Source organism: Diaphorina citri, unplaced genomic scaffold (genome assembly GCF_000475195.1).
Source record: "Diaphorina citri unplaced genomic scaffold, Diaci psyllid genome assembly version 1.1 scaffold4290, whole genome shotgun sequence".
NCBI lineage: Eukaryota > Metazoa > Arthropoda > Insecta > Hemiptera > Psyllidae > Diaphorina > Diaphorina citri.
Window position 1 is genome coordinate 8469 of NW_007381689.1, and position 11825 is coordinate 20293.

General features: G+C 41.7%; 2 pseudogenes; both read right to left on the minus strand.

Annotated features, from left to right (window-relative positions):
- Positions 1 to 361: 361 nt before the first annotated feature.
- Positions 362 to 479, minus strand: LOC113472203 (annotated as a pseudogene).
- A 94-nt stretch (positions 480 to 573) lies between these two features.
- On the minus strand, positions 574 to 691 carry LOC113472204 (annotated as a pseudogene).
- Between the last annotated feature and the right edge of the window lie 11134 nt (positions 692 to 11825).

The window sequence follows — 11825 nt, forward strand, 5'->3', positions numbered from 1 at the left end:
TAGAGGAGAGGCGTAGATGAAGAGGTATTGGATGGGACATTAACATTCAGGACAAAGCGTCAAGCGTCTGAGAAACTTCACTGGAGGAGAAAGCTGAGGAGTTTGATGGTTTGCATGAGTGGATCCAATCACCGTTCAATAGGGGTGGGATAGCCCGAATGAAGGAACCAGAGAACACTAGGAATTCTAGGAAAAAACACAAAGATGAAATTCCGGAGTAGACACGATGTGTGCTGAATGTAAAGGTAGTATAGTATATATTTTTACGCCCGTTATGACTAGCGCTTGCTAGTAGTTGTAACTTCGAGGTTTTCTGGCCGCCTCCTCAGTTTAACCTCACCCAGCCTGAGTGGAGCCGGGAACCCAGCAGCACGCGGATTCCCCAGATGGTCACCATCCAGGTACTAACCACGCGCACCGTTGCTTAACTTCAGTGATCCGTTGGGAACTGGTGCATTCAACGTGCTATCGCCGCTGGTAAAGGTATGTCCACACATATAGTCGACCTTGTAACTTCGAGGTTTTCTGGCCGCCTCCTCAATTTAACCTCACCCAGCCTGAGTGGAGCCGGGAACCCAGCAGCACGCGGATTCCCCAGATGGTCACCATCCAGGTACTTACCACGCGTAATGTTGCTTAATTTCAGTGATCCGTTGGGAACTGGTGCATTCAACGTGCTAATGCCGCTGGCCATTAAGCTGTGTCCACACATAGTCGACGGCCGTCCCTTGATCATCGATCGATGTGAATTTATTGTGAATCGATGTCGGTGGACGGCCGGTCGACTATGTGTGGACACACCTTTACAGTTCCCAATGGCTCACTGAAAGTAAAGTAGTCAATCGCGTGCTATTCAAAAGAGACCCTCGACCCACCTGCGGGTGCGGTGATACCCTCACCGTGGACCATATATTTAATTGCCACACACATCTACAAATACGTTCCTCCCTCCCCTCACCACCAGCCCTCGATAACAACCCTGCTAACGTTAGAACATAGAATAGATATGTTTGCAGGCAAAGTGTACAGGTAAGTAGGGAACTTGCAACGTTATAACATAGAATAGATATGTTTGCAGGCAAAGTGTACAGGTAAGAGCGGAAGAGCTTTCCACTAGCTCCTCATCTATTTTTTGCCTAGGACTAGGACTAGGAAGACATTTGAAATTTGAGGCCAGTTAGGTAAATCTTACTTGAGTCAACCCATAGAATAAGCGCGTAAAATTTTAAAACCCCTAAATTAAGGACCCTTACAGAGTTTCTTTTCTTTTATAGGTAATAATAATAATATGTATTTTAATTGCCAGTACCTTGCGGTGTTCACAATATGGACTTAAAATTAAACTTAAAACTATAACAAAAAAAAAAAACATTTTAGTTATAGAAAGACTTTGGCACTCGTTATCACAGAAATGAGAAAAAAAAAAATTAAAGACTTAGCTAAAGCCGTGAATGTGGAGGTCTCCAGCCAGAGGTAACAGCCTCTTTCTGAAGTACATACGAGTACATTACATGGATGTGAGATCAACCATCGTGAAGCTTTAGGCTTGTTCTTTTAAAACCAACAGCTAAAACCTCTTTTAACTGCCAGCTGGATAGGCTAGTTAGGGATTCGATGGCCCGCTTCCTTTCTATTCGATGCCACACTATTATATCACTATCACGTCAAGTGACATGATGTAACGTGATGGTATAGTACTATAGTGTGTTTCTACCTTAATTCTCAATCTTTGCCCCCAGTTCCAAACCCACCTCCAGCAACAACTACACCCTGCGCCGTCTAGTCTCCAAGACCGGCTCCTGTCGCGTTTCCAAGCTCTCCCTCCTTCTCCTTATCTCTTGTTTTCCAAATGTAATAAAAACCATATGTATCCACACGAGTCTAATAAGAAGAACTGACCACCCTCCCCTCCCATAACCTCCCATCCACTAGCCCTTCCCCCTCCAAGGGAAATAGCCATGTTTGTGTAAAAAACACACATCCACTAAACTATATGTATACACGAAACAAAAAGAAATTTTAAAATTTATGTGGACATAAAATAGGGAATTAAAATCGGGCGTAAGACTTTGTCCCTTTTTTTTTCTTTTTCCTTTTTCCTGCTCTTGGAAAATTTTAAATGAGAAAAGACGAGGGGGGGGGATGAACGGCAGGCCCAGAACTTGTGTCGATTTGTGAACCATTGGGTGGCCAATTGGTCAAGTACTGATGCAGAGATTTGCTGTTGTACCAGTTTATGGGCCGTGACCAATAAGTCCAATAACCGTAAGTGGCGCCAATTGCTCATTTTTCTCATGAGGCTAAGTGCGCCCCCATAGCAAATTCTGGCTTGAAATCCATCATTTGAATGTTCAGCCAGCCTAGTTAGCTTAGTTGGTAGTGCGTCTGCCTTGTAAGCGCTAGGCCGTGGGTTCCATTCCCGCCGGGGCGGATTTTATCCTGATGGGATAACGTTCGTTCTCGGAACGGCTGGCTTTCTCCTATACTGTCTTCCTTCTCTCTTCAATTTCGGGACGATAAGACCAAAGCAGTTACAGTTCCTTCTGTCAAACCTCTTAAAAAAAAAAAAAAAAAAGTTCATTATTTTCGGTCCCGTCAGGGATCAAACCTTTCAAATAATCAATCATCACATCAGTCAATCAAATCATAAATCTTTGTGGTAAAGCAGAGAGCTTTTTCACAACCTTAGTTTGTATCACAGCATTACTGAGTGCCTCCCTGCCTCCTTTACTACATATTAATTTTCATCTACTCGGTTCATCAAGTTACACTGGTATTAATGCCACTGGTCGCTACTCGCATAAAGTAAAACCTTTCAAATAATGAACCTCTATAATACCTACCTACATATAAAAACATAAAAATCTTCATGCTAGATAAAACTCAATCACTTCCGTGTCCTGACTGGGATTTGAACCCACAACCTCCTAATTATCCGGCAGGACCATGTGCCTCCTTCAGGCCCCCTGAAAATCCCGGCCCTGGTATATTATGAGAGATAACATTTGAATATTGTACGGATGGGACTTGAAAGCCAGGCAATCATAAAAATCTTCATGCTAGATAAAATTCAATCCTTTCCGTGTCCTGTCTGGTATTTGAACCCACAACCTCCTAATTATCCGGCAGGACTATGTGCCCCCTTCAGGCCCCCTGAAAATCCCGGCCCTGGTATATTATGAGAGATAACATTTGAATATTGTACGGATGGGACTTGAAAGCCAGGCAAGGTAATAAAAGGGATTAAATCAAAATTATTGTTTATTGTTTCTGCCGGAGGGGTTAGGGTTATGATTATTTCGAAGCTCCATCGCGAAGGGTTAGACAATGGAAGGGTGGCGGGGTCCTCCCCAATGAGATGGGGAAGTCAGGTTGTGAATGTTCTTCGGAATTTCAAGTTTGGAGGTGGATTTTGTAGACTTGGGGTTAGGTAAGGAAATCAGAAGTAGGCAATAATGAAAAAAAAAAAATAATAATAATAAATAAATTTAGACAAAAAACCCTATGCTTTAACAAAAAAAAAAAAAAAAAAAAAAAAAAAAAAAAAAAAATCGGAGGAAGGGTTAGACAATGGAAGGGTGGCGCGGTCCTCCCCAATGAGATGGAGAAGTCAGGTTGTGAAAGTTTTGTCTTTGCAATTTTAAGTTTTGATGAAGGTGGATCTTTCTCGCTGTTACCTAATACTTCCTTGAGATTTTAGGACTATGCCAAACGACAGTTAGTAAAAAAAAAATAACATCCTACCAAAATTCCAACCATTTTTCCCGTCAATTTCGAACGTCAACCTTCGTAGGTACCTAGCTAGGTACCTAGGTAGTTGTCTACAGTCTACATCTACACAACAGGTGCAGTGTCCAAAAAACAAAACTATTTCTTCCATGTAGTGCAGATAACATACTCATTCTGAATTCAGGCGTTGTCGTCAATCCAAAATAAGATAGAGGTGATTAAATTTGATAACAAAATGATTACCTTCTAGAGATTCTACACTACTACTAAGTACACTAGACTTAAAGATTTAGTTTTGGAGAAAAAGACATAAAGTAGGTAAATTACCCTTAAAAAATAATATAATATATAGGTATAAGAAAAAAAAAGTACTCATTCTAAATTCAGGCGTTGTCGTCAATCCAAAATAAGATAGAAGTGGTTTGATAACAAAATGATTACCTTCTATAGTACAGACGAAAAGACATCAAATAGGTAGGTAAATTACCCTTAAAAAAATAATATTTATAAAAAAAAATCTAGCGCCCTCCAAAAAAGTAACTTTTTACCATTTCGTTAACCCTCTCCGTCTCTGATTCCAGAGCCGAAACCCTGTTCCAATGGCCGCTCGAAGTGTGTCACAAGATTAACCCTTCCAGTCCTCTCTACCACCTGTCCGCGTTAGATCTACTCACGTCCAAATTCGAAATCATCACCTCTCTCAACGCAACGGTCGAATCCAACGGTGTCTCCATCGAAGCCAGGTAATTGTAATTTCTTTATTGGCGAATAATGTACATAGGTATGTTAGTTTCAATCCCCGAATTCGCTCAATGAGCGAAAAAAACGCTCATTCCGCGGAGTGGAAGATTTTCGGCAATTGAGCAATTGTAAATAGCTCAGTCCGCGGACTGGATTTATGAAAAAGCTCAATCACCGAAATCGGCCATTGAACATCATGAGAAAGAAGAATAAACTGCTCACTCCACGGAGTATTACATTAATCAGAATTACTTTATCATGGACACACGTTGCTATGTTGAAAGCCCAGAAGAGGTGATGAAACAATAAGTTGAAAAAAAAAAAAAAAAAAAAAAAAAAAAAAAAAACGGTTTTCTGTCAGCGGGATGGTGAGTACCGTCTCATCTGGAGGATTGGAGATCTTCGCAAGTCTCACCTGATTGGTGCAAAGCTCAGAGCTTGGTTCCTGTGCAGAAGAATGACCAGAGAAGGGGAAATGATACCACGATATAAATACAAGCTCAATATTACTGTGGACGATGGAGGGTAAGTAACAGGGAGCTTGGTTATTAACTGGATGGGTGACCACAAGCTCAGAGCTTGGTTGAAGAGTGATAAGACCTTAGCAGTTACAGTTCCCTTTTCAAACATTTTTTCTTTTCTTTTCTTTCTTTTTTTTTTTTTTAATAAATCTTATTTTTGAACCGAAATTCTCAATTAATATTAATGGCAGAATTCCATGCTTTGGCTGGGATTGAACCCGCGTCCTCCTGTTTATAGGTACCAGGCGAGGGTCTTGACCACCACGCCACCGAGGCAGATAGATAGATTGTTGAAATCTGAGGAAAAAGGAATGAACAAGTTTAAGTTTTCTTTCTGTACATTCGTGCTATTTCTCTGCAAGTTCCCGACATTGTCACTAGATCGCGCTGCTTTGTCGCCAAAGTCACCTGACCTGTTAGCCATAAGTTTGAGTGGTCATGGGTTCGATTCCCGCCGCGGACAAACTATATCCTGAACAGATGAGGTTCGTTCTCGGAACGGCTGGCTTTCTCCTATCCTGTCCTTTTCTTTTCGCTTTGGGGACGATAAGACCTCCGTTGTTACAGTTTCCTCTATGAAACCTCTTCAAAAATCAAGTAGGTACCTATGTCTTTAAAACTTTAAATCTAAGATACCATTTGAATACTTCACAGCTTCACACCCCTATATTATTACCTTTTTTTATTTTTTTTTTAGAAGAGAAACTATACTGAGAGTCTGGACGATTGGTAGGAACCCTCATGGCTAGATGACGGGTCCTAGTGTGGGTGTACAATATGCCACTGTGTAGTGCCTACCAATATGAGAAACTGACGCGAGATGCCTTGGACATTGTGGAGAAGAAGGAGAAGGAAGTCAGAGAATGAGGATCTGCCTCAACAGAATGATATACCTGTCATCTGGTGGCCTTTGGAGTGATCCATGTTTGTTAGTTTATTTGTTATTAAAATGATGTTTTATCTGGTCATTCTTATCGAAATAAAGCTGTGAATATTAAATTATATTGAGCATATTCAGTACGATTCAATTTTCAATTCAATTTCAGTTATATTGAAGGAACACATGCCGCCTACTGGAAGGCTTGTCAAAAATGTCATTTTCATTTTTTTCGTCTTGACTATAGGACTTCAAGGGATAGAAGGAACTATGTATAACAGGTGGACAGGATAAAAAGCAGAATAAAGCTCGCCCCGAGCGAGAATTGAACTCGCATCTATAGCACTTACTAGGCCGGTACGCTACCCTCCAAGACTTCAAGCTAACTAGACTGGTGAGGTGGTGATGGTGACTGGTGCTTCAAAAATATGCCTGAAATATGAAATGGCCATAAATATAGGTCCACCATGGACTTTACAAGACAAGACGGAGCCAAAAGTAAGAAAGTGGGAAATTTGAGAAAATTAAGATAAAAGGCAGGCACACACGTGAAATGGCCATAAATATAGGTCCACCACGGACTTTACAAGACAAGACGGAGCCAAAAGTAAGAAAGTGGGAAAATTGAGAAAATTAAGATAAAAGGCAGGCACACACAAAAGAGGTTTTTCCCCGAGAAAAGTTCCCAGCTCAAATGAAGCACCGCTTATTTTTTCTCCTTTTCTCTCTCTCTCTCTCTCGTCAGATATTTGTGTTTCCTAATCGATCCCGTCTTGCAGTGTGCGCCCGTCAAGGCGCTCACTGGACCACTATTGTCAGATATTTGTGTTTCCTAATCGATCCCGTCTTGCAGTGTGCGCCCGTCAAGGCGCTCACTGGACCACTATTACGCACCTTAATGGCTCTTTATGGCCCTTTTTTGTAGGGGAAGGCTTGGTGTGCGCGCGGGCGGGGGAGAATTGGCGTGGGGGGATGATGAAGAGGGAGAAAGGGAGATTTAGGTGGGGAAGCGCGAGGCTGTTTGAAGTGAAGGGCGGGAGGGATTGATGGAGAAGAGGGATTTTTTTGCAGGGAGAGACGGGAAATTTTTCAGGAAAAAGGAAGAATAGAGTTAGAAAGGAGCGGGAGGCTGTTGAAGATAGGAAAAGATGGATTTTTTGACGGGAATATTTTCAGGAGGGAGAGACGAAATAGAACGACTGGAGAAAGAAAAGGAGTACTATGAGAGGCTGTAGTGAAGACGGGATGGGAAAGAGGGAATTTTTGACGAAAGGGAGGGAATTTTTTTAGCAAGGAGGGGAAAAATGAAGAATAAGAAGAGAAAGGAGGACTTTGACTATGAGAGGCTGTAGTGAAGATGGGCTGGGAAAGAGGGATTTTTCGATGGGAAAGAGGGATTTTTCGACGAAAGGGAGGGAAATTTTTATCAGGGAGGGGAAAAATGAAGAATAAGAAGAGAAAGGAGGACTTTGACTATGAGAGGCTGTAGTGAAGATGGGCTGGGAAAGAGGGATTTTTTGACGGAGAAGAGGGAATATTTTCAGGAGGGAGAGATGAAAAAGAAAGGTTGGAGAGAAAGGGAGGACTGTGAGAGACTGTATTGAAGGAAGCGGGAGATTTTTGACGAGTAGGAGGGATTTTTTTTTTTCACAGATAGACGATTTTTAAAATCAGGGAGAGAAAAGAGGGTGCCTACATGAGTAAAGAGAAACTGGAAGGAATTTTTCCATAGAGGGAACCGAAATTTTTCAATAGAGAAGACGGGAGTTTTTCAGGGAAAGGCGGGATTTTTTTACAGGCCAAGTGGGAGAAAAGAAAGCCGAAAGCGCGGTGGCACATTATGAGACATCTCAAATGAGAAAAGAGGGGGGGGGAAGTTTGACGCTTTCTCCCTACCTTCTTCCCTTTTTTGTATCTCCCCCCTCCCTTTCGCCCCCCCTCCTGCGCCTTTTTAACAGCGGTGGCGTCCATTTTGGAAAAATAATGAATTATTAGGGTCTCGGTTTTTTCTCTTCTGACAATAATGAAAGGAATATTCACGAGTGCTAAATGGCCCGGGAGATATGTACATGGGAGGAAGGAGGATATATTATGTTCCCTGAATGGGATGAGGAGGGGAGGATTCCCTGAAAGAAAGGAGATCGGCCATGTTGTGGAATGTGGATTTGATGGAAGAGACAGTGGAGGTTGGAGGTTACGTTTTTCTGGCTGAGTTTTTTGAGGGGCAGGGTTCTCCTGAGAAAGCTCGTCAAACCATTTTCGTGTCCGGAACAATGTCACCTTGCCTTTCAAATCTTTCAATTCGTCTTGCCAGCCTAGTTAGCTTAGTTGGTAGTGCGTCTGCCTTGTAAGCGCTAGGCCGCGGGTTCTATTCCCGCCTCACTAAAAATCTTGGCAGTTATGTTCCTCGGAAGTGCTTCTTCTTCTTCTTCTCTTGGCGCGACATCTCCAAATGAAGGTTGACGGAAGAGCTGGAAAAGTAGAATTTGACTTTGGTACTCTCTGGAAGATGACTGGAAAAAAGACAACCGGAGACATAGTTTCGTTTAGTTTTCTACTTCTTTTTCTTGTTTTAGAAAGAAATGTATTTTCTTTCCGAGTGTTCAGTGTGGGATGGTTCTGCCAACCACCAAGATCATACGAACAGTAACTTTGTAATGCCGGCATTCCTGAAGAGTTATGGTCCCGAAATCGAAGAGGGAAGGAAGACAGGATAGGAGAAAGCCAGCCGTTCCGAGAACGAACATTATCCGTTCAGGATAAAATCCGCCCCGGCGGGAATGGAACCCACGGCCCGGCGTTTACAAGGCAGACGCGCTACCAACCAAGCTAACTAGACTGGCTCTAAGGTAGGTTTTGAGGCAAAGACAAAGTTTAAATAAGATTTACCTAGTCTGTTAGTGGATGTGACGACTTTACTTTTTTTTAGTTCGCAATTTGGGAGGGAAAAAATTTCTCTTTTTACTTTCTATTACTACAGTATAGCGGAGCTATACTAGTAATGATTACTTTCTATTACTACAGTATAGCGGAGCTATACTAGTTAGGTCCCTAGAGCCTAAATCCAAAGTTTCAGCCATTGGCCGTGTGTGTGTCTGTCTGTCTGTAAACAAAATATCTCGGGAACGGTAAGAGCTAGAGACTTGAAATTTGGTATGTAGTTCACAAATGTGACAAGGATGCAAATCAAAACGTTTAGTTGAGATAGGTGCTGCGGTTGTCGGTATTTTTACCACTTTTGGACAGATTTCGACCGTTTTTTGGCGGTTTTCAGCTATACCGACTAAACTGTTAGAGATATTGTAAAAGTTAGCGTAAAAGAACACTCAAATAAGCATCATTCAATAGGATAAGGAATGTTCACACCAGATTTTTTTTTCTTGGCATTCACATGTGGTGTCAAATGTTCTCTCGGTGCTCACGCTAATAAAAACCTGTGTGTGGAAATAAGACCGAATGGATCTCGTAAAAGTTTGAGACAAAATGAAGGTAGGTTTTGAGGCAAAGACAAAGTTTAAATAAGATTTACCTAGTCTGTTAGTGGATGTGACGACTTTTTTTTAGTTCGGAATTTGGGAGGGAGAAAATTTCTCTTTTTTCAACTTTCTTTTCTTGGCACCCACCTGTGTTGCCAAATGTTCTCTCGGTGCTCACGCTAATAAAAACCTGTGTGTGGAAATAAGACCGAATGGATCTCGTAAAAGTTTGAGACAAAATGAAGAAGAACTAGTAATAGCATTAGAAAACAAGAGAAAACATTACCAGAAACTGTAATAACCAACATGTAAGGGGAGGGAGGGAGAGAGAAAGAGGGAGAGAGAGAGAGAGAGAGAGAGAGAGAGAGAGAGACGAAATGTATAGTGGGGGAGGGATGAGAAAAGGAGAGGGAGGAGGAAGAGGGGGTGGGAGAAGAATATAGGAAGGAATAAGTAGAGTGGAGGGGGAGGGAGAGAGAAATGATTAGGACAGGGGGAGGGAATCATTTTTGTAAGAATAGTTTATTTGTCTAATTTTGTAATTTTTGTTCGGAGAGCGCAAAAATTTTGAAATTGAAGTTTTTTTTTTTTACGAGGTTTGACAGAGGGAACTGCAACTGCTATGGTCTTATCGTCCCGAAATCGAAGAGAGAAGAAAGACAGGATAGGAGAAAGCCAGCCGTTCCGACAACGAACATTATCCCATCAGGATAAAATCCGCCCCGGGCGGGAATCGAACCCGCGGCCTAGCGCTTACAAGGCAGACGCACTACCAACTAAGCTAACTAGGCTGGCAAATTGAAGTTTTTACTTTTTTCGGATGTGATTAAAAACTGAAAACTTACCTATAGACAAAACTTGTTTAACTATTAATGGTAGGAACGAATAGGCAATGGGTTTTCTTTTATTTGTCCAACAAGCTCTTTTTCTTCTTGTTTTTCCTCTCCTCCTCTTTCCTCTTTTTTCTTCTTCTTCTTCTTCTTCTTCTTCTTCTTCCTCTTCATAAAAAACCTGTCTTGTTCCTTCAATTCCTTGTGCTAGTTCCAAGTAATTGGCGATTTCAAAAGAAATATTGTTTATAGAAAGCAAAAAGCGCCTTCTACCATTCACTCCATCATCAATTCATTAGTCATTATTTTGTGGTGTGGGGTAACTGAGCACCCCTTTATATGTACCTTCAAGGGTGTCCCCACAACCCCGGCCCTGAACACAAACTGCTCCTGTTAGTTCTTACATTATGTTACCTTCAAGGGTGTCCCCACAACCCCGGCCCTGAACACAAACTGCTCCTGTTAGTTCTTACATTATGTTACCTTCAAGGGTGTCCCCACAACCCCGGCCCTGAACACAAACTGCTCCTGTTAGTTCTTACATTATGTTTATTTATGCTTGGAGATGTACTAAATGTGTCTAATTTTGAGTGAATTATGGCGCATTATCGCGTCGTTCAATCCCTCTCCTTCTTGTGACTCTCTTTGCAAATGTCATTTTCTTTTCCTTCATTTTATCTCCTCGTTCGCATCTCTTGTCGTCTTCTCTCTTTTCAGTCTTCTTATTTGTGCTTCTGCTTATTGGTGCTTCTGCTTATTGGTGCTTCTGCTTATTGGTGCTTCTGCTTATTTGTGCTTCTGCTTATTCTTCTTTCATACTCTTCAAGGTTCGCATCCCTCTTTCTGCTTATTTCTCTGCTTCTGTTTATTCTTCATTCACTGTCTTCTTCTGCTTCTTATAAATATCTTTCCTTTTCCTCTCCCTTCGAAAACCTCCTGAAGAAGGTTTAACTTCCCTGTAAATAATCAAATACTCGCTCCTCTAATACTCTAATGAACCGTTCATAAAATACCTGTAGGTACTTCCACGTCAAACATGTACCTAAGAAGGTACCTACTTAATAATAATGAGAAGTTATGCATAATAAGTTATAATAACCCAGGTATGCATCTGAATTCAGATCATACCGGTACAGAATTACAGATACTATCTCACCGGCCCACCCTGAACATGGGAAGGCAATAAAAAGAATATTATTTGAACTCATATCAAATGAAATCATTTCCAACAAATCAAAAATCAAGATCCCCCTCAGGTTTCAGAAGATCGCTGCTTTCGTTATAAATCGAGCAAAAGGTAACAAACGTATGGTACAAATAAACAAAAACAAAAAAAATAAGGTGGTAGCTAGAGCTACAATAAATTTGTGGACTGTAATTATTGAAAAAAGGGAAGGATAAGAAGTTTGCGTACGGGGCGCATAAGAGTGCCCGACGCGGTCTTCAAGGATACTACTCTCACGACTCCGTCTTGAGCCGGAAATACTTCAAGGATTCGAGCAAGAGGCCACTTCAGAGGTGGAGTATTCTCCGAAGTAACAATTACAACGTCACCCACCTTGGGATCAGGGAAATGACGCAGCCATTTTTGGCGCTGGATGAGGGTGTGAAGGTATTCATGGGACCACCTCTTCCAAAACTGCTGACACAC